The following is a 22017-nucleotide window of genomic DNA, read 5'->3' on the forward strand; positions in this document are numbered from 1 at the left end:
TTGATCATTGTCTTGTTTCGTTTCCTATTGATCAGTAGTGGATCCTAGTTGGGACGATTGGGGATCTAGCATTTGGGGTGGTCTTTCTTTATTTTGGTCCCGTAGTCGGTCCTTGATTGTATTCTGGATGATGTATGGATTATTTATGTATTGTGTGAAGTGGCGATTGTAAGCCGACTTTTTATCCATTTCTTATTCAGGACGTGGGATGTGTAAAGATTAACCCTCTTGCGACAGACCTACCATGCGGCTATGCCTCTAAGTCGTACCCCGACACGTGGGAGATATAGCCGCATTATGGGTGTTACAAGTTGGTATTAGAGCCTTCCCCGACTTAGGAGCCCACTGCTTGATCGAATAGCTGACGTTGTTGAGTCTAGAACAAAATGTTTTGAGTCTTAGGATTATATATATATCGGAGAGTAGGATTCTTTTTACTCCTCAATCCCTTCGTTGTTCTGGTGAGGCCTCCTGGCGTAGAGTTTTGAGTCTTCTCTCCTCAAATTTCACGATTTTTTTAGGATCACGCAGGTATCTTGGAATCTTTCTGATGGTTTTGTGACGAGAACATTGTTCTTGGTGCCTCCTGACATTTAGGGGTTGTGGCAGTGTCCCGGGGAGTTGAGCTCCGAGGTGTTGTCGCCACAATTTTATCGTGCAGTTTTGGAATACCTGAGTTTTGCCGACATTGAAAATCTCTTTTATGTAGTTGTTGGTGAGATAACCTCGACGCCCCCCAGTACTGGGGCGGGAGTTCGGGAGTATTGCCATAACTCGTATAACGGATGCTTTTCGAAGGTTGAGATAAATGATTTCCGAAGGTTTCTTGGTTATGTGTTGAAGGATGGATACAGCTGGATGTAGGATTTGCTAGTTTTGGGTGAGATATTATGCTTCCCCTGTATCCCCATCACCTGATTGCATAACCAGAAAGTTTCCAGAGTTTATAAGTGGGAATTCAAGTAGCTCCTAGAATATCTTTCCAACAGACACATGATATGATATGGGATCTATCATACGTTTGTTTCGGCTTATTCTGCAAGCCAATCCTTTGTTTTGTCTTGAGTTGTGGTATTCGAGTTGCTTCGAAGTCAAATGTTGATTCCATGTCTCTTCTAAATGGTGTTCTCATATTTCTATGTGAATACTAATCCTTTTTGTTAATCGAGATTGTCATGTCAATCCTTTTCAACCGGCGTGTTTCTCTTCAAGTGGATCCGATCATTTAAACATCTGCAAGTCACCTCTCGATGTTTCCCAATGTTATTCGTTTCATCTGTCCATCTGTCCCCAAGTTGCCTTTGTTTTCCCACCCACCCACCCCTTTTTCTTAAAGGACTCGGAATTCTTAATCAAGTATCCATCTTATGGATGTGAAGTCTCTTCTTTCTTTTGTTTCAATGTTCTTATCCGGTGATTCTCACGAAGATACTAACGGAGCTTCAAGTTCGTCATTGTTCATTCTTTTCTTCTTTGATGGATTCAATTCAAGCATTGTCGATCATATCATTTCCTTGTTTCAAATGTCTTCTCTTGCCAGTGCACCTCCTAATCATTCACCTCTCACTATTCATTTGTTCCGGAGTGCGAAGATATCTCGGAAGATTAGTTGCCATTCTCAATCCGTTCAAGTTATTTCGAGGTTGTTATCTCATTCAAGTCATTTAAATCAATCGGTGCAATCTCCCTTTCAAGTATTCGTCTGAAGGTGTTTCTCATGAGTGGACCCTAACCCACAGGTTTTTTCCCAGGATCTTACCTAACTCTTATTTTTTCGAAGTTATTCTCAAATTCATTTCAAAGTTGACGTAAGAATGAATTGTCATCAGTCATATGGTTTTCTCCAAGATCTTTCAAATTCTTCTCATCATTTGGTTCAACCTTTCTAATTTTCATCCCGAAGATACTCAACAATTCCTGGTGGTGTTTCTCATCGTCATTCTCAACACTTGAATACCGAAGAACAGTTTCTCTCAAATCTTGGTCCGTTCTCTCGAAGATGCATAGTTCAAGCTTGATGCCATCCTCTCATAATTGTTTTTGATTGTTAGAATTCTTTTCACCTATCCAGAGCAAATTCAAGATTCTTTTCAGTTTGGCTCTCCAAAGGCCATCATTTCGGGTTTATTCATCCTTAGCTTTCAGCTATTGTTCTCTAAAATCTTACTGGTGCATCATTCAAATATTCGCTAATCAGCTCGGGATCTCTTCGTTCTCTTGTATCTAATTTCCCTCAAGTATCTTCATTCATTTTCCAATTCTTCCCGGTGAATTGTGCCTTTCCTACCTTCATTTTTAATTCTTACGGTGGTTCGTTCAATAATTCTCTTCCGTGTTATCGTATCAATTCATTCTTTCTTTCTTCCCAATCCTACCCGTGGTTCGTTGAAGACCTTCCCAAGTTTGCGCAATATCTATCTTAAATCATTTCTATGAGAATAAGTAGTATGCCAAATCCGTTGTTTGTCATCAATTTAAATTGGTGAAGGATACGCATAACATAATTCTTATTCTTGTTTCATCCAAGTGATTAATTGCTTATTCCGGAGGCTCATCAAATTCTCGATTTTATTGTTTCATCTTTTCTTTTCCCGGAGTTCCAAGCTCTCATCATCACGAAGATCCTTCTAAATCATTGCAAGACTTCAATATTACTCTTTTCATCCTTCACTTCTTTTGATCATTCTTTTATTACCGGAGTTCTTCATGGAGACTCTACATGGTGGTTCATCAAGGATTCCTTTCATTCTTCAATTGTTCTTCAAGATTTCTCTCGAAGTTAAGATCCTCCAAGCTATACTCTAATATAAACATGGTGTTCAACACATGTCTTGTTTTGAGGAGTTCAAGCTTTCTTCATCTTGCATTCTGAAGTGCAATTCTTTATACCTTATCTTTTGAGGTGGTGTTATGTCATTTTTGACAATTTCCCTTCGTTTTTCATGATTCGCAAGTTTTCACGGATGAGATAGTCAAACCCATGAATTTCTTCGAGCATGAGTTCTTCTCAATCCAACAATCACTTCGTTGGAGTTATCTTGGGTTATATTTCAACTAAAGCTTTCCCTAAGGATTGTTGCTATTTATGGTGCTTATAAATGACCCATGTTCTTCATTGATCCTCTCGGTGAAATAAGCTTCTCGTCTTGTTGATATCAATCCAATATTTTGTTTCCGTAGTGGCAGAATTCCGCCTCAATTTTGAGAAGTTTTCCATAAGCCCATTACAAGTTTATTCGTTTCATTGTTGGTTTTCCAACAACTCCGTTATAACCTTCTTGGAAGGGTGCTCTCCAAGCTCTTTTGTGGCAGAAGTGGACATTTTCTTCTCCATTCTTTCATTCCAATGATCTATCTTCTATTCTTTATTCCGGTGACATTGTCATGTTGCTCTTCTCTCTCATCATCTCAAGTTGTGAGGATCGTGTTCTTTTCGTGCTTATCCATTTAACCGGAGTGTTGTGTCCTCTTTTCAAGTTCTTTTTAACTTATCAAGTCTTGCATCTCTTTTCAACCGGAGCGCTATCCGAATTTGTTCTTCCTCATTCCTTTTTTCTAACAGAGTGTTTTCAAGTTTATTCATCTTCATTGTATTTTTTTCTCCAAGATGGTTTAACCTCTCAAGGTTCTTTGGTTTCACTCGTTTGTCAAAGAAGCAAATTAGTTTTACCTCTTCTCTTCCTCTCCCATTTCCCTCCGGTGCCATCCGAGATCTCGGGACGAGATCCTCTCGTAGTTGTGGAGTGTTGTAACGCTCCGGATACAACTTTCCATATTTGTAACTCCGACTCTTTCCATTTTCTGCTATGCGATATGAGATTTTCCTTCATGGTTGGGTTTTTGTCTTCATTTTGCATTTTGTTCATGTCATGCATTTCATATCATTTCATCATGTGCATCGCATTTGCATACGGGTCCGTCTCATGCATCCGAGCATCTTCCTCGTTGTCCGTTTTGCAATCCGACACTCCTACATGCACCGGCGCACCCCTTGAGGGAGTCCTGGATTAGGGGGTCTCCGGACAGCCGGACTATCTCCATTGGCCGGACTGTTAGACTATGAAGATACAAGATTGAAGACTTCGTCTCGTGTCCGGATGGGAATCTACTTAGCGTGGAAGGCAAGCTAGGCAGTACGGATATGGATATCTCCTCCTTTGTAACCGACCTTGTGTAACCCTAACCCTCTCCGGTGTCTATTTAAACCAAAGTGTTTTAGTCCGTAGGATGACAATCATAACATACAATCATACCATAGGCTAGCTTCTAGGGTTTAGCCTCTCTGATCTCGTGGTAGATCTACTCTTCTACTACCCATATCGTCAATATTAATCAAGCATGACGTAGGGTTTTACCTCCATCAAGAGGGCCCGAACCTGGGTAAAACATCGTGTCCCCTACCTCCTGTTACCATCCGGCCTAGACGCACAGTTCGGGACCCCCTACCTGAGATCCGCCGGTTTTGACACTGACATTGGTGCTTTCATTGAGAGTACATCTGTGTCATCGCCGTTAGGCTTCATGGCTCCTACTATCATCGATAGCGATGCGGTCCAGGGTGAGACTTTTCTCCCCGGACAGATCTTCGTATTCGGCGGCTTTGCACTACGGACTAATTCGCTTGGCCATCTGGAGCAGATTGAAAGCTATGCCCCTGGCCATCAGGTCAGATTTGGAAGTTTGAACTACACGGTCGACATCTGCGGAGACCTGATCTTCGACGGAGTCGAGCCACAGCCGGGCGCGCCGCACTGTCGCGATGGGTATGACCTAGCTCTGCCGCCGAATAGTACCCCAGAGGCCGCTGCACCAGCTCCAACCCTTAGCTCGGAGCCAGCTGTGCCAATCGAGGACAGGTGGTTAGACACCGCCTCAGGGGCTACAGTCTCAACGGCGATCGAGCCAAACACCAGCATAATCCTCTGCACAACCCGTGACTCCAAGGTGCCAAACTCTTTTTCTGACTCCGAACCGCCCGCGCCCCTTCCAATCGAATCCGATTGGGCGTCGATCATGGAATTCACCGCCGCAGATATCTTTCAGCACTCGCCCTTTGGGGACATTCTGAGTTCACTAAGGTCTCTCTCTTTGTCAGGAGAGCCCTGGCCGGATTATGGCCAATAGGATTGGGATGCGGATGACGACGAAATTCGACTCCCACCCACCACCCACTTCGTAGCCACTGTCGATGATTTAACCGACATGCTCGACTTCGACTCTGAAGACATCGACGGTATGGACGATGATGTAGGAGACGAACATGAACCAGCACCTATAGGGCACTGGAAAGCCACCTCGTCATATGACATATACATGGTGGATACACCCAATGAAGGCAATGGCGACGAGATAGTGGAGGATGACCCCTCCAAGAAGCAACCCAAGCACCGACGTCAGCGGCGCCGCTCTAAGTCCCGCCAAAGCAAAAGTGGTGATACCGGCACAGGAGATAATAATACTCCGGACAGTGCCGAAGACAACAACAATCCCCTCCAGAAAGATTTAGAGCAGGAGGATGAAGGAGCCAGCTCTCCTGAAAGAGCGGCAGATGGAGAGGAGGAGGATGACAATTACATCCCCCCCTCCGAAGACGAGGCAAGCCTCGACGACGATGAATTCGCCGTCCCAGAGGATCCCGTCGAACAAGAGCGCTTCAAGCGCCGGCTTATGGCCACGGCAAATAGCCTGAAGAAAAAGCAGCAGCAGCTTCAAGCTGATCAAGATCTGCTAGCTGACAAATGGACTAAAGTCCTTGCGGCCGAGGAATATAAACTCGAGCGCCTGAAGAAAAAGCAGCAGCAGCTTCAAGCTGATCAAGATCTGCTAGCTGACAAATGGACTAAAGTCCTTGCGGCCGAGGAATATAAACTCGAGCGCCCCTCCAAGAGTTACCCAAGGCCCAGGTTACTACCCTGAATGGAGGAAGAAGCGTATGACACGGCTGATCGGCCACCTCATGGCCGCGATAGAGAGGCATTCCAGCCAAAAGCTCAGCCTCCACCCCAACGCCATTCAAATAAAAAGGCATGGGGAGATACGCTAGACCTGCGAGACATATTGGAGGACAAGGCAAAGCATTCAAGATCGATCTACGGATCACGAGGGCGCACCACTCTGCGAGACGACAAACGTCACGCCGGATACAGTAAAAGCAAATCCGGCCGGGCCGAACACAGTGGGCAAGACCCATTCGAGCTGCGTCGAGATATAGCCCAATACAGAGGTGCCGCACACCCCTTATGCTTCACGGAAGAAGTAATGGAACATCAATTCCCAGAAGGTTTCAAACCTGTAAACATTGAATCATACGACGGCACAACAGATCCCACAGTATGGATTGAGGACTTCCTCCTCCACATCCACATGGCCCACGGTGATGACTTACATGCCATCAAATACCTCCCACTAAAGCTCAAAGGACCAGTGCGGCATTGGCTTAACAACTTGCCAGCGAACTCCATTAGCTGTTGGGAAGATCTGGAAGCCGCATTCCTCGACAACTTTCAGGGCACTTATGTGCGACCAACAGACACCGATGATTTGAGCCACATAATTCAGTAGCCAGAAGAGTCGGCCAGGCAATTCTGGACTCGACAGCTGGCTGGCTCACAGTAATAAGGTATCAAAGAACCATGGTACCTCAGATACCAAGGACGTCAATAGCAGGTCACGTCGCAACAAGCATAAGCGCCGCATTAACAGCGAAAATACTGAGGATACGATAGTCAATGCCGGATTCAAAGGCTCTAAACCCGGTCAGCGGATAAATCCATTCAAACAAAGTACACCGGGTCCGTCCAGCTTGGACCTTATACTCGATCGCTCGTGTCAAATACACGGCACCCCAGACAAGCCAGCCAATCACACCAACAGGGATTGTTGGGTGTTCAAGCAGGCCGGCAAGTTAATTGCCGAAAACAAGGATAAGGGGCCGCATAGCGATGACGAGGAGGAACCTCGGCAGCCGCACACTGGAGGATAGAAGAGGTCTCCCCCGCAAGTGCGGACGGTGAACATGATATACACAACCCACATCCCCAAGAGGGAGCGGAAGCGTGCGCTCAGGGACGTATATGCGTTGGAGCCAGTCGCCCCAAAGTTCAACCCGTGGTCCTCCTGCCCGATCACCTTCGATCGCAGGGACCACCCCACTATTATCCGTCATGGCGGATTTGCCGCACTGGTCCTAGACCCAATCATCGACGAATTTCACCTCACTCGAGTCCTTATGGACGGCGGCAGCAGCCTGAACCTACTTTATCAGGACACAGTGTGCAAAATGGGTATAGACCCCTCAAGGATCAAACCCACAAAAACGACCTTTAACGGCGTCATTCCAGGTGTAGAGGCCCATTGCACAGGCTCAATTACACTGGAAGTGGTCTTTGGATCCCCGGATAACCTCCGAAGCGAAGAGTTAATCTTCGATATAGTCCCGTTCCGCAGTGGTTATCACGCGCTGCTCGGGCGAACCGCATTTGCTAGATTCAATGCGGTACCGCATTATGCATACCTCAAGCTCAAGATGCCAGGATCTCGCGGAGTCATTACAGTCAATGGAAACACAGAGCGCTCCCTCCGAACAGAGGAGCACACCGCGGCCCTCGCAGCAGAAGCACAAAGCAGCCTCTCAAGGCAATCAACCAGTTCAGCGTTTCAAAGCTTGGACACCTTCAAGCGCGCTCGGGGCAATCGGCAAATTGACCACCTGGCGCGATCTGAGCTCGTGTAGCAATACGGTGGCCACCCCAATACCAGCCCAGCGGCGAAACTCGTGCCGCACGTACATAATTACGCATTAAAAATACCATGGGCCAGGTGGGGAGGGGGGCACAACTGCGGCACGCCCCAAGACGCAGCCTAAACCGCACTAGGGGCTTCCCGTTCGGTTATTTTTCTTTTTCTTTCAGGACCTTAATCTCTGGAAACACTGTCCGGCAGCACTATTGCCGAACACATGATGCAGCAACCAAGGAGGCAGACAACTACGTTATACCACGGAATTCCCAGGTTGATTATCGTAATGAGCGAAATATTCGATTTCATATCATTCCTCAGCTTGCCCTTGGAAGGGACATAGTCCTACTCTTTGCTTATCCACTATCTGTATCACTCCACTTTAACGCAATTTTTCAATAAACAATGCATGACATTATGACTATTATTGCATTCTTGTTATATATATCTATGTGTTCATTAATGACGCCTTGCAACCGTACACTCTGGTACGGCCAATACACCAGGGGCTTACGTACCCCACAATGCGGTGTGAAAACTCTGAACACTTTCACAAGTGCGGCACCCCGAACTTATAACATTATATGCATCAACTCCGAATCATGTCTTTGGTGAAATGTTGGGTTTGCCCGGCTCCTATGTTTTGGTACCTTACGTTCCGCTCTATCGGCTAAGGTAGCGCTAGGGGAACTACTGCGATTGTGCCCCAGTTCTGCCGGGCTGAGCACCACAGTAGAGAAAGCTAAAACTGACTGTCATGATAAGGCGAGAGACTGGTCGCTGTTCGGCGAGGTTTTTTTTGAGTCCCTAAAGACTTATGCCGCTTAGGGTGAGGGGCCGGCCCAGTCCGGCTTACAGGCGTGTATCACGCCCCGAATTCGGCCTTCCGAATACCAGGGGCTTTGCCGAAATTTAAAATTATAGAATTCTATGGCTAAGTGAGAGTGATAAAGCATTATTAGTCCGGTTGCCTTGTTCGTTGTGCTGAGCACCTCCCTCGAAGGACCCAAATATGGGAACAAGAGTGCTCAGGTTTATCCCAAACACCCCAGCACTCGTGGCATGGGGGCAGAAGCGGAGGACTAGCCATCTCTCAGATTGGATAAACAACCAAACAGAAGGTAATATTTTAAATTCAAACAAGCGTTGCATATCGCATATGAAACAAGTTTTCATACATACAGGATAAAATGAGCAAGTCTCATTCAAATATTACATCTTTTGAACACTCATCCGCGATAAGACGGGCAACGGCAGAACACCCTCGTAGTACATCTCGGGGTGGCGGTGCTCCTTGTCCTCCGGCGGCCCCTCCTTGATCAGCTTCACGGCGTCTAGCTTGACCCACTGCATTTTTACACGGGCGAAAGCCCGGCGTGCACCTTCAATGCAGACGGATCGCTTGACGACCTCCAGCCGTGGGCAGGTATCCACAAGCCGCCTCACCAGGCCGAAGAAGCTGTTCGGAAGGGCGTCGCCAGGCCACAGCCGGACTATAAAGCCCTTCATGGCCTGATCGGCCGCCTTATGTAGCTCGACCATCTGCTTCAGCTGGTCGCTCATCGGCACCGGATGTTCGGCCTCAGCATACTGAGACCAGAACAGCTTCTCCGTCGAGCTTCTGTCCTCGGCCTGGTAAAATTGTGCGGCATCGGAGACACTGCGGGGCAAATCTGTGAATGCTCCTGAAGAGCTCCGGATCCGGGTAAGTAATCAGTAATTTACTTTTACATGCTTGCTTTGCATATAGAAAGCCTTACCCACCGCTATCTTCTTCATCGCGTTGATCTTTTGGAGGGCCTTCTGGGCCTCAGCCTTGGCACTCTTTGCGCTCTCACGGGCCGCGACAAGCTCAGACTCTCGCCTCTTCAAGTCAAGCTCCAATGCCTCGTGCTTCGTCACGAGAGCCTGGAGCTCTTGTTGCACCTCGCCCACCTGAGCCTCGTGCTTCTCTCACTTGGTGCGCTCCTTGGCCGCTGTATCTTCGGCCTTGGTCAGTGCTTGCTTCAGGGTCGCCACCTCAGTCGTGGCCCCTGGCAAACATACAATGATCCTGTCATTTTGCAATCACATCCTTTTTTTATACATATCTATAGACGGTGTATTACTTACCCTTGTTCTCCTCGAGCTGCCTCTTAGCAAGGCCGAGCTCCTTCTTGGACCCCTCGAGGTCCTGCTTCAGTACGGCGATCTCTGCAGTTAGTGTGGCGGACGCCAGCAGCGAAGCCTGCATATGCATATTGACATACTTATATTAGACTCCTGCGATATTATTTGATCCTCTGTTCGGCTTTTCTTTGTGAACACCAAACAAAGCATCAGGGGCTACTATCTATGCGGTAATATTTCTACTACATTTTAAAACGCTTACCTCAAAGCCTGTTAAAAGGCTAGCACAGGCTTCAGTCAATCCGCTCTTGGCGGACTGAACCTTCTGGATCACCGCACTCATGATAGTGCGGTGCTCCTCATCGATGGAAGCGCTATGAAGCGCTTCCAGCAGATTGTCCGGTGCCTCTGGATGGACAGAGGTCACCGGCACAGGCGCCTGGCCCTTCTTAGAAGGAGACCGCCTGCCCGAGCCCGGAACCGCTGGAGGGTCCGACACGGTGTTCGGCTGAGGACCAAACCTGGAGCTCTCGGGGGCCCCGTCCCCTCGGCTTCCGGAGTCCGGAAGGTCACCTTGAGGCGCCTCCGGGACTGTCTCCCCTCGATCCGGTGCCTCTTGAGACAACACCTCGGCGTCATCAGCAGGATGATGGGAGGTGGAGGTCGGGACTGGATCGCTATCCATGTCCGACGAGCCCGGGGAGCCGTCCGATGATACCTCGATATTGGCTCGTGGCGGCCTGTGTAATTATGTTCGGCGATTAGGGAAAGCAGTGTGACCAAGGATTCTTATGGGTTACTTTGGTATCCGAATACTTACGATCTCCCCGGGGGCTTGGCCCTGGGCAACCACTCGTTGTCGCCTTCGTCGGCGGCGGTGGAGCTGTCCGGAAGGAGAGTCCTTCCCTTCTTGGACCCTTCGCCCCCCCCCCAAGTTGGGGCAACCTTCCTTTTTTTGTCTCCCCCAGTCGGTGGGGGAGCATCTTCTTCTTCTTCTTCTTCTTCTTCTTCTTCCTCGTCTTCGGGGGAAGAGTGCGCCGCAGAGTCATTGGACGGTGAGTCCGACGACGCCTGGCGTCGGGAACTCTTTCGAGCTCCCTTGGCCTTCTTGGTCTTCTCCAGCACCTTATAAGGGGCCGGAGTCAACATCTTCGCCAGAAGAGCGTCTGCGGGGCCTTCGGGCAAAGGAGCCGGATAGTCGATCTGTCCGGCCATCTTCTGCCAGTCCTGTCAAAGGTACGGGAGTTTAGATCCCGCATAGAGACAATCTATATAAAAGGTATCCTATGAAAGGTAAAGCAGCTTACCGCATTGGCTTGGCGCTTTGCGCTGAATCCGCGATCCTCAGTAATAGGGGGAGGGACCTCGACACTTTTGAACATCACCCTCCAGGCGTCTTCGCGAGTCGTGTCGAAGAGCCTATTCAGAGTACGGTGCTGCGCCGGATTGAACTCCCACAAGGTGAACTCCCGTTGTTGGCACGGGAGTATCAGGCGGATGAGCATAACTGGACTATGTTGACAAGCTTGAGCTTCTTGTCCACCATGTTTTGAATATATGTTTGGAGTCCGGTTAGCTCTTTGGAACTACCCCGGGACAGGCCCTTCTCTTTCCAGGAGGTGAGCCGCATGGGGATGCCAGATCGGAACTCGGGGGCCGCTACCCATGCGGGGTCACGCGGCTCGGTGATATAGAACCACCCCGATTGCCACCCCTTTATTGTCTCCACAAAGGAGCCCTCGAGCCATGTTATGTTGGGCATCTTGCCCACCATGTCGCTTCCGCACTCCGCCTGGCGGCCACCCACCACCTTCGGCTTGACATTGAAGGTCTTCAGCCATAAGCCGAAGTGGGGCTTGATGCGGAGGAAGGCCTCGCACACGATGATAAACGCCGAGATGTTGAGGACGAAGTTCGGGGCCAGATCATGGAAATCCGGGCCGTAATAAAACATGAGCCCCTGGACGAAGGTATGGAGAGGGAATCCCAGTCCGCGGAGGAAATGGGTGAGGAATACCACCCTCTCGTGGGGCCTGGGGGTGGGGATGAGCTGCCCCTCATCTGGGAGCCGGTACGCGACGTCGTCGGGCAGGTATCCGACTCTCCTTAGTTTCTTGATGTCTCCCTCCGTGACAGAGGAGACCATCCACTTGCCTCCCGCTCCAGACATGATTGGAGAAGGTCGAGGTGGGAAGTGCAGACTTGGGCGCTAGAGCTCGAGTGTGCGAAAACGGATGAGCAAAGGAGGAAGAAGGCGTGGATAGAAAGGTGAATCCTTATCCCTTTATATGGGCGGACGAAACTAAGCATCCCCACTTGCCTGGTAAAACTCGCTTATCCCCCAAGCGCCGCAATTGATGGCGCGGTTGAGTTACCCACGCCCGTATTGATGAGAATCCCGCAATAAGGGGACATGATCTCTAATTTGACAAGACGTGTCGAAAAACTGCATCGCGTTATGTGCGGGGCTGGTTAAAAGAAACGGTTCGAATAATCACCGGGCCATGAAGTAACGTCATGCTGCCAAAACAAGCCAGCAAATTAGATCTGCAAAAATATTATTCTCTCTATGGTGGAATGTGGAACTTATTTTGCAGGGTCGAACACTATCCTCGTATTCAAATTCTTTTGTGATGTATTCGGAGAAGGAACCCGCCTTGCAATGCCGAAGATAATACTGCGCGCCGGACTCATCGTCATTGAAGCCTGGTTCAGGGGCTACTGAGGGAGTCCTGGATTAGGGGTCTCCGGACAGCCGGACTATCTCCATTGGCCGGACTGTTAGACTATGAAGATACAAGATTGAAGACTTCGTCTCGTGTCCGGATGGGACTCTACTTGGCGTGGAAGGCAAGCTAGGTAGTACGGATATGGATATCTCCTCCTTTGTAACTGACCTTGTGTAACCCTAACCCTCTCCGGTGTCTATATAAACCGAAGGGTTTTAGTCCATAGGACGACAATCATAACATACAATCATACCATAGGCTAGCTTCTAGGGTTTAGCCTCTCTGATCTCGTGGTAGATCTACTCTTGTACAACCCATATCATCAATATTAATCAAGCAGGACGTAGGGTTTTACCTCCATCAAGAGGGCCCGAACCTGGGTAAAACATCGTGTCCCCTGCCTCCTGTTACCATCCGCCCTAGACGCACAGTTCGGGACACCCTACTCGAGATCCGTCGGTTTTGACACCGACACCCCTCTTGTCTCTTTTCATGAGCGGGTGGTAAACGTTCTCGGAATGAACCGAGATTTGCCAAGTGGCCTTGGTACACCATCGGTAGACCGCCTGTCAAATTTCGTCCCATTTGGAGTCTGTTTGATACTCCAACGGTTAACCGGGTAACCGCGAAGGCCTCTTGTGTGTTGCAGCCCAACACCCCTCCAAAACGGCCCAATAACCCATCTAAACCACTTCCATGTCCTCCGTCATCAGATCACGATTGTGTGGGCGAAAACTACACCTCATTTGGACACTCCTACCTCCTCCTACCTATATATATGTGATCCCCTCCGAATTTTCGCGCAGTACAAACCCTAGCGTCTTCCACCTCTCGCCGCCGGACACATCCGTCCGCGCCGGACATGTCCAGCCTCCACGCCGCTCCAGCCAATCCCGTGATGCCACGTCACCTCCGCCTCCGCCCTCAGCCTACCGCATTGCGCCACCTCACCCCGCCGCCGTTCCACCACCGTGCGGCCCGCGGGGCCAAGATCCGTCCCGCTCGAGCCCGCGCGCCGCCGCCGCTCGCCTGTCACGGCCCGAAGCCGCGCCTCCATCCCCGCAGGGTCCCGCCGGCGACCAGCGCCGCCTGCGTGCTCGCCGGAGCTTCCCCCGTCCTCCGTCGCCCCGGCTTCCGCGCCACCGGGCGTCGCCCGTCGCCGCACCCTGTTCCACCCGAGCCTCCCCGGCTCCCCGTGCCCGAGCCAGAGGCTCGCCGAGGCACCGCCGCCCGCACTGGCCGCCTGCATCGCCACAGAGAAGCCCGCCGCCACTAGACTCCGCTACCACCGCTCTGCCGCCCCGCTTCCTCACCGATGTTGCTCCGCCGCGCATCTCGCCGTCCAGCGCCGCTCACTGGGGCTTCGGCCTCGCCTCCCCGCCGCCGACCGTCGCCGGATCTAGCCGGGGACGAGGCCCCAGCGCCATCATCACCTCCATCATCGCCCCGCACCCCGAGGTTCGTCGCCGGCGCCGATCTGCACGGCCACAACCCAGAACGGCCACATCCCGCGAACCAAACAGCACTTGCACCCGGATACATCCATCCCGCATCGCGACGTCCAGTTTCCCAGAGGTTGAAATCACACTAAGTTTTTTCTGCAACATATTTTATGCCCTGTTCATTGCCTCATATCTCCTTGACTGTACCTCTGTTTCATGCATATGATATATCAAAATGTTCATTGTGAGATGCTCTGCATTTCATTCCATTATGGCATGTTTGTTTAAGTTAATCTTGATGCCCTAATCATTGATGCAAGAGTGCTATAAAATGTTTACTGCTGCTACTTATCAGTTTAGGGTGATTTGTCATTTTTGTCACATTTGATGTGTGCTTCATATGGGCATGAGCTCTACATGTGTTTTGATCTATGCCATGCCATCTTTACAGGGGTGCTTGCCATGTGTTTTTTGTGATCAATGTGGTGACTAGCACAAGCATGCAAATTTGGCTTCGTGATATTGCTGTTTTCAGGGACTTAGGATTTTGCTAAGTCCTTGTTCTGCTGTTATTTTTATGCCATGTAAACTTGATGCTACAGTGAGATCCATGCTTGTTTTGAGTATCTTCAGTAAGGGTGTTTTGAACATATGGTTATGCTCTATCCATCCATGCCCATGTTTGCAATTATGGAGTGCCCTAGCATGTCTTAATCTTGCTCTACTTTTGCTACAAAATGTTCCTGGCAGATTATTTACATGTTAATCAATTTTGCCATGGTTGTCATTAGTGAACCATGCATCCTATGAACTTGCTCTTGCCATTGTTTACTTCATGAACATGTCTTCTTGCCGTTAGTATGCTTATCTTGTCATGAAATGCCTTGTGGTGAGTGATTTGAGCTCCGAAACATGCCTTCATAATTATGTTTATGCCATGCGCTGTTTTCTGCAAAGTCTGAATCTATTAATAAAACTTGCTATGTTTACATGGGTGCCATCACATCTTCCGTGCCTTTTTGGCTCACGGTCAGTAAGGGACTTTTGTTCTATGCATATAGTAGATTCATGACATGCCTTGTATTGCTATGATAAGCATGTTGTTTGCTTGCTCTAAACATGGCTTCCTGATGTTATTTCTGGCATGTTAGTATTTTCACCTAGTCTGTGAAGCTGATATCTTTTGAAATTTTTCCATGCTTATTTGAACCTGCTCTTATGTGATTTAGCCGTAGCTCAGTGTTCATGTTTTATCAAGCATCTTGTGTAAATCACTGCGATATGCTTTGTTGTTATGTGGGAGTGCAATATCTTAGTTTATTGTTGCATTCTAGATGGCATCGTGTTGTTAATCGCAGTTTTGCACCGTCCTTGTTTTGCGTGCCATTTGCAAACCGTGCATCCGTTTCCGGTGATCTTTATATCAATTTTGACTCAAATCATCTCATCTTTCCAGCGGAATACTTGGTTTGCCAAGTTGATGCCTTGATCAATCTTTTCCTTCTGGAGCACGCATATGCATTGCATACCACATCTTGCATATCATGCCATGTTTTCCATCATGTTGATTGTGCATTGCACCGTGTTTGATTGTTGGTCCTTTGCTTGTGTTCTTGATTTGGGTAGATCCGGGAGACAAGTACGTGATCGAGGAACATGTTGAGTACTCTAACGAGGATCAAGTTTTATTCAACTTTGAGAACTTTGCAGGCAAGATGAGCATACCCTCGAAATCACTTCTATCTTTGCTTGCTAGTTGTTCGCTCTTTTGCTTTGCCGCGTTACCTACCACTTGCTATATCATGCCTCCCACATTTCCATGTCAAGCCTCTAACCCGCCTTTCCTAGCAAACCGTTGTTTGGCTATGTTACCGCTTTGCTCAGCCCCTCTTATAGCGTTGCTAGTTGCAGGTGAAGATGAAGTTTGTTCCTTGTTGGAACATGGATATTGTTGGGATATCGTTATTATCTCTTATTTACTTTAATGCATGTATATACTTGGTAAAGGGTGGAACGCTCGGCCTTATGCCTGGTGTTTTGTTCCACTCTTGCTGCCCTAGTTTCCGTCATACCGGTGTGATGTTCCTTGATTTTGCGTTCCTTACGCGGTTGGGTGTTATGGTAACCCCTTGACAATTTGCTTTGAATAAAACTCCTCCATCAAGGCCCAACCTTGGTTTTACATTTTCCTAACAACCTATACCTTTCCCTTGGGTTTTCATGAGCCCGAGGGTCATCTTTATTTTAACCCCCCTCGGGCCAGTGCTTCTCTAAGTGTTGGTCCGAACTGGGCGATGTCCGGCGCCCCCTGGACAACCAGGATCTATGCCAACCCAACGTCTTGCCCATCCGGTGTGCCCCACGAACGAGATATGTGCAACTCCTATCGGGATTTGTCGGCACATCCGGGCGGTCTTGCTGGTCTTGTTTTACCATTGTCGAAATGTCTTGTAACCGGGATTCCGAGTCTGATTGGGTCTTCCTGGAAGAAGGAATATCCTTTGTTGACCATGAGAGCTTGTGATGGGCTAAGTTGGGACACCCCTACGGGGTTTGAACTTTCGAAAGTCGTGCCCGCGGTTATGTGGCAGATGGGAATTTGTAAATATCCGGTTGTAGAGAACTTGACACTTAACTTAATTAAAATGCATGAACCGCGTGTGTATCCGTGATGGTCTCTTTCCGGCGGAGTCCAGGAAGTGAACACGGTGCTTGTGTTATGCTTGAACGTAAGTAGTTTCAAGATCACTTCTTGATCACTTCTAGTTAACGACCGTTGCGTTGCTTCTCTTCTCGCTCTTATTTGCGTAAGTTAGCCACCATATATGCTTAGTGCTTGCTGCAGCTCCACCTCACTAACCTTTCCTACCCATAAGCTTAAATAGTCTTGATCTCGCGGGTGTGAGATTGTTGAGTCCTTGTGACTCACAGATACTTCCAAACAGTTCCAGGTGCCGATGATACCAGTGCAGGTGACGCAACCCAGCTCAAGTGGGAGCTCGATGAAGATCTTGATTGTTGTCTTGTTTCGTTTCCTGCTAATCAGTAGTGGAGCCGAGTTGGGACGATCGGGGATCTAGCATTTTGGGTGGTCTTTCTTTATTTTGGTTCCATAGTCGGTCCTTGATTGTATTCTAGATGATGTATGGATTATTTATGTATTGTGTGAAGTGTCGATTGTAAGACGACTCTTTATTCCTTTCTTATTCAGTACATGGGATGTGTAAAGATTACACCTCTTGGACAGACCTACCATGCGTCTATGCCTCTAAGTTGTGCCCCAACACGTGGGAGATATAGCCGCATTGTGGGTGTTACAGACATTATCATAACCACACAAGCTAGGCCTCTAGGGTTTAGCCATTACGATCTCGTGGTAGATCAACTCTTGTAATACTCATATTCATCAAGATCAATCAACCAAGACGTAGGGTATTACCTTGATACGTCCATTTTGCATCATGCTTTTATATCGATATTTATTGCATTATGGGCTGTTATTACACATTATGTCACAATACTTATGCCTATTCTCTCTTATTTTACAAGGTTTACATGAAGAGGGGGAATGCCGGCAGTTGGAATTCTGGGCTGGAAAAGGAGCTAATATTAGAGACCTATTCTGCACATCTCCAAAAGTCCTGAAACTCCATGGGAGCACTTTTCAGAATATATTGGGCGGAAGAAGTACCAGAGGGGGGCCACCCACCAGCCACAAGGGTGGGGGGCGCGCCCTACACCCCTGGGCATGCCCCCTGCCTCGTGGGCCCCCTAGTGGCCCTCCGATGCCCTTTTTTGGCTATATGGAGTCTTTCGTCCGAGGAAAAATCATAAGCAAGCTCATGGGACGAAACTCCGCCGCCACGAGGCGGAACCTTGGCAGAACCAATCTAGGGCTCCGGCAGAGCTGTTCTACCGGGGAAACTTCCCTCCGGGAGGGGGAAATCATCACCATCGTCATCACCAACGATCCTCTCATCGGGAGGGGGTCAATCTCCATCAACATCTTCACCAGCACCATCTCATCTCAAACCCTAGTTCATCTCTTGTATCCAATCTTTGTATCCAAACCTCAGATTGGTACCTGTGGGTTGCTAGTAGTGTTGATTACTCCTTGTAGTTGATGCTAGTTGGTTTACTTGGTGGAAGATCATATGTTCAGATGCATTATGCATATTAATACCCCTCTGATTATGAACATGAATATCCTTTCCGAGTATTTATGTTTGTTGCTGATGACATGGGAGAAGTCTTGCTATAAGTAGTCATGTGAATTTGGTATTCGTTCGATATTTTGATGAGATGTATGTTGTCATCCCTCTAGTGCTATCATGTGAACGTCGACTACATGACACTTCACCATTGTTTGGGCCTAGAGGGAGGCATTGGGAAGTAATAAGTAGATGATGGGTTGCTTGAGTGACAGAAGCTTAAACCCTAGTTTATGCGTTGCTTCGTAAGGGGCTGATTTGGATCCATATGTTTCATGCTATGGTTAGGTTTACCTTAATACTTATATTGTAGTTGAGGATGCTTGCAATGGGGGTTAATCATAAGTGGGATGCTTGTCCAAGTAAGTACAGTACCCAAGCACCAGTTCACCCACATATCAAATTATCAAAGTACCGAACGCGAATCATATGAACGTGATGAGAACTAGCTTGACGATAATTCCCATGTGTCCTCGGGAGCGCTTTCCTTCATATAAGAGTTTGTCCTGGCTTGACCTTTGCTACAAAAAGGATTGGGCCATCTTGCTGCACCTTATTTACTTTTATTACTTGCTACTCATTACAAATTACCTTATCACAAAACTATCTGTTACCGACAATTTCAGTGCTTGCAGAGAATACCATACTGAAAACTGCTTATCATTTCCTTGTGCTCCTTGTTGGGTTCGACACTCTTAATTATCAAAAAGCTACGATAGATACCCTACACTTGTGGGTCATCAAGACTCTTTTTTGGCGCCGTTGCCAGGGAGTGAAGCGCCTTTGGTAGGTGGAATTTGGTAAGGAAAACATTTATATAGTGTGCTGAAATTTACTGTAACTTGTTATTATGGAACATAATCCTTTGAGGGGTCTATTCGGGGTATCTTCACCTCGTCTGGAACCACAATTAGCTACCCCTCAACCTACTGAACCTACTGCAAATGTTTACATTGAAATTCCTTCGGGTATGATAGAGAAACTGCTAGCTAATCCTTTTGCAGGAGATGGAACATTGCATCCCGATTTACACTTAATCTATGTGGATGAAGTTTGTGGATTATTTATGCTTGCAGGTATGCCTGAGGATGTTATCAAGAAGAAGATCTTACCTTTATCTTTGAAGGGAGATGCATTGACATGGTATATGCTATGTGATGATATGGGATCATGGGACTATAAGCGATTGAAATTGGAATTTCACCAGAAGTTTTATCCTATGCATCTTGTTCATTGTGATCGTAATTATATATATAATTTTTGGAATTGCGAAGGAGAAAGCATCGCTCAAGCGTGGGGGAGGCTTATGTCAATGTTATATTCATGCCCCAATCATGAGCTCTCACGAGAAATGATTATTCAAAATTTTTATGCTTGGCTTTCTCTCAGTAATCGCTCAGTGCTCGATACTTCTTGTAATGGATCTTTTATGATGAAGACTATTGAATTCAAATGGCATTTATTGGAAAGAATTAAATGCAACTCTGAAGATTGGGACCTCGATGAAGGTAAGGAGTCAGGTATAACACCTAAGTTTGATTGTGTTAAATCTTTTATGGACACCGATGCTTTCCGTGAATTTAGCACTAAATATGGACTTGACTCTGAGATAGTAGCTTCCTTTTGTGAATCCTTTGCTACTCATGTTGATCTCCCTAAGGAGAAGTGGTTTAAATATAATCCTCCCATTGAAGTAAAAGTAGTTGCACCTATTAAAGGTGAAGAAAAGACTATCACTTATAATGATCCTGTTGTTCCTACTGCTTATGTTGAGAAACCACCTTTCCCTATTAGAATAAAGGAACATGCTAAAGTTTCAACTATAGTCAACAAAAGTAATATTAGGACACACAAACCCCCTGAGCAAGTTAAAGTTGAACCTAATATTGCTATGGTTAAAGATATCTTGTCCGATAATATTGATGGGCTTGTTATTTACTTCTGTGATGAGACTGCTAGAATTGCTAGACCCGATACTAAAAATAAACATAGGCCTGTTGTAGGCATGCCTATTATTTCTGTGAAAATAAGAGATCATTGCTATGATGGCTTATGTGATATGGGTGCTAGTGCAAGTGCAATACATAATTCCTTATACAAAGAAATTATGCATGATATTGCACCTGCTGAGATAGAAGATATCGATGTTACTATTAAGCTTGCTAATAGAGATACTATTTCACCAATTGGGATTGTTAGAGATGTTGAAGTCTTCTGTGGGAAGGTTAAATATCCTGCTGACTTTCTTGTTCTTGGTTCTCCACAAGATAGCTTTTGTCCCATTATATTTGGTAGACCCTTCTTGAATACTGTTAATGCTAAGATAGACTGCAATAATGATATTGTTTCTGTTGGTTTAAGGGATATGTCTCATGAGTTTAATTTTTCTAAGTTTCATAGACAACCCCGTGATGAGTAATTGCCTAGTAAAGATGAAATTATTGGTCTTGCTTCTATTGCCGTGCCTCCTACTAATCCTTTAGAACAATATTTACTAGACCATGAAAATGATCTGTTCATGAATGAAAGAAGGGAAATAGATGAAGTATTCTTTAAGAAGGGACCTATTCTGAAACACAACTTTCTTGTTGAAATCCTAGGGGATCCTCCTCCACCAATGGGTGATCCTGTGTTTGAGCTTAAACCATTGCCTGATACTCTTAAATATGCTTATCTTGATGAAAAGAAGATATATCCTGTTATTATTAGTGCTAACCTTTGAGAGCACGAAGAAGAGAGATTATTGAAAACTCTAAAGAAGCACCGTGCTGCTATTGGATATACTCTTGATGATCTTAAGGGCATTAGTCCCACTTTATGTCAACACAAAATAAATTTGGAGAAAGACGCTAAACCAGTTATTGATCACCAACGAAGGCTGGATCCTAAGATGAAAGAAGTGGTAAGAAAGGAAATATTAAAGCTCCTTGAAGCAGGTATAATTTATCCCGTTGCTGATAGTCAGTGGGTAAGTCCTGTCCATTGTGTCCCTAAGAAGGGAGGTATTACTGTCATTCCTAATGACAAAGATGAATTGATTCCGCAAAGAATTATTACAGGTTATAGGATGGTAATTGATTTCCGCAAATTGAATAAAGATACTAAAAAAGATCATTAACCTTTGCCTTTCATTGGTCAAATCCTAGAAAGATTATCCAAACATACACATTTTTGCTTTCTAGATGGTTACTCTGGCTGCTCTCAAATACCTGTGTCAGCTGATGCTCAAGCAAAGACCACTTTTACTTGCCCTTTCGGTACATTTGCTTATAGACGTATGCCTTTTGGTTTATGTAATGCACCTGCTACCTTTCAAAGATACATGATGGCTGTATTCACTGACTTTTGTGAAAAGATTTGTGAACTTTTCATGGATGATTTCTCTGTTTATGGATCATATTTTGATGATTGCTTGAGCAACCTTGATCGAGTTTTGCAGAGATCTGAAGAAACCATCCTTGCCTTGAATTGGGAGAAGTGCCACTTTATGGTTAATGAAGTTATTGTCTTGGGGCTTAAAATTTCTGAAAGAGGTATTGAAGTTGACAAAGCCAAGGTTGATGCTATTGAAAAGATGCCGTGTCCCAAGGACATCAAAGGTATAAGAAGTTTCCTTGGTCATGCCGGTTTTTATAGGACGTTCATTAAGGACTTCTCAAAAATTTCTCGGCCTCTGACTAACCTATTACAAAAAGATATTCCTTTTGTCTTTGATGATGATTGTGTAGAAGCATTTGAAATACTTAAGAAAGCTTTGATTTCTGCACCTATTGTTCAGCCACGCGATTG

This window comes from Triticum urartu, chromosome 2A (genome assembly GCF_056163025.1).
Source record: "Triticum urartu cultivar PI428250 chromosome 2A, HENAU_Tu73, whole genome shotgun sequence".
In the NCBI taxonomy this organism is placed as follows: Eukaryota; Viridiplantae; Streptophyta; class Magnoliopsida; order Poales; family Poaceae; genus Triticum; species Triticum urartu.